A 1629-nucleotide genomic window follows, 5' to 3' on the forward strand; every position below is an offset into this window, starting at 1 on the left:
CTGCTGGGAGCCGCCTGGGCTCCTGGCTGGCAGCAGCTACCCAGAGCCAGGGCTGGCTGCAGCTGGGAGACTGTGAACAGCTGCTGCCTCCCCGGCCCTGGCCCTGACCCTGACCCCAACGCATGCCGAGGAAAATGGCCTTGTATGCCATGCTCGGCACGCGTGCTGGGGGTGGACAACCCCTGCTCTAAATCTTGAATAGGAGCTTAGACTGATCTATGGACAGATCAGTACTTGGTAAGATCAGGACAAAATTGGAATAAAAATAATTGGTACAGGAATTTACAAATTGTTATCATGATTGTCTAGATTTATGTAGGGCTTAATTTAGGATATACTAAATTGGGGAAAGGTATCACAATGTCCCTTGATGCCATGTCTTTCCAAGAGATATGTGGGACAGCTGCTACAGCAGTATGGAGGAGAGTTCCCTGAAGTCTCTTGTTTTTAACTTCCATTGGTCACTTAGGACAAATCCATAAGAAAAAGTAGGAAAGGAGATGGCACCATATTCAAGCCATACAGAGCACAGCATGAACACCTCTTGTCAAGAGTTCCTTGACGTGCTACAGGCACTTGATGGATCCAGAAAAATACAGTACATCTGCCTGCCTCTAAGGCTGAGGTTTGTGTGAAGTGGATATTTCTGTATTTTTTCCTTTTGTGTTGGTGGAAGCAACAATTACAGGCAGGGCACAGACTTTGTCTTGTTTTATGTGAATCTCCTGGCCCACTGCCTAGCTGATCCATGAACTAAATTTAAAATATGTATTTATCTGCATTAAATGATCAATAAAGGTCTTTTAAGAAAATAATAGAAGGCTTTCTTCAACAAGCACAAAAACAATAAGTGAACAAGTAACCTGATAACTAGAGATGCACTGATGCATTGGTCCAATTATTGGATCGGTACTGATATTAAAAAAAAAAAAAAAAAATTATTGTATTAGATATTGGCCCAGTGGGGCCGATTAATTTGGCTGATAAATGTCCATGCTACGCGCAACCACAGTGCAACACTCGGGGCAGTGAGGAGCACAGCCTCCACCTGGTAAGTCTGGTGTGGTGGAAGGGTTGTGACGGGGAGCAGATCAACGCCCCCTATGGTAAAGGAGGGGGCAGGAGCAGGTGTTGCCCAGGTGGGGCAGGGGAGGCCGGAGCCATGGCTGGTGGGGGGACAGCTCCTGCTGCTGCTTGCACTCTGGGAGGGCACAAGGGTGGGGCGGGGGGGGGCGTTGTCCTCCGGATCTGCATGGGATGGGGTGGGCTGCATGCAGTTGGGGCTGCACAGGGCTCTTCTCAGTTGGACCTGTGCTTGGAGCAGGCACCAGTGGCACTGGGAGGATGCTGCATCCAGCCCAGATTTTGCCACTGCTCTGCTCCCAGTGCCACCAGCCACCTGGCACAGGCCTGGCTCTTCCTGGCGCGTGGGTGTAGATGGGGCATTGAGCTGGGGCTGCGCTAAGTGGCTGGTGGTGGCGGTGCTGGAAACGGTGGCAGTGAAATTTGTGGTGTATACAACATCCTTCCAGTGCTGCCAGTGCCCACTCTGAGCCCAGCCCCTGCTGAGAACAGCCCTGTACAGCCCACCCTGTGCAGATCGGGGGGGCACATGAACCCCCCCCCGCC

The sequence above is a fragment of the Alligator sinensis genome, unplaced genomic scaffold (assembly GCF_000455745.1).
Source record: "Alligator sinensis unplaced genomic scaffold, ASM45574v1 scaffold467_2, whole genome shotgun sequence".
NCBI lineage: Eukaryota > Metazoa > Chordata > Crocodylia > Alligatoridae > Alligator > Alligator sinensis.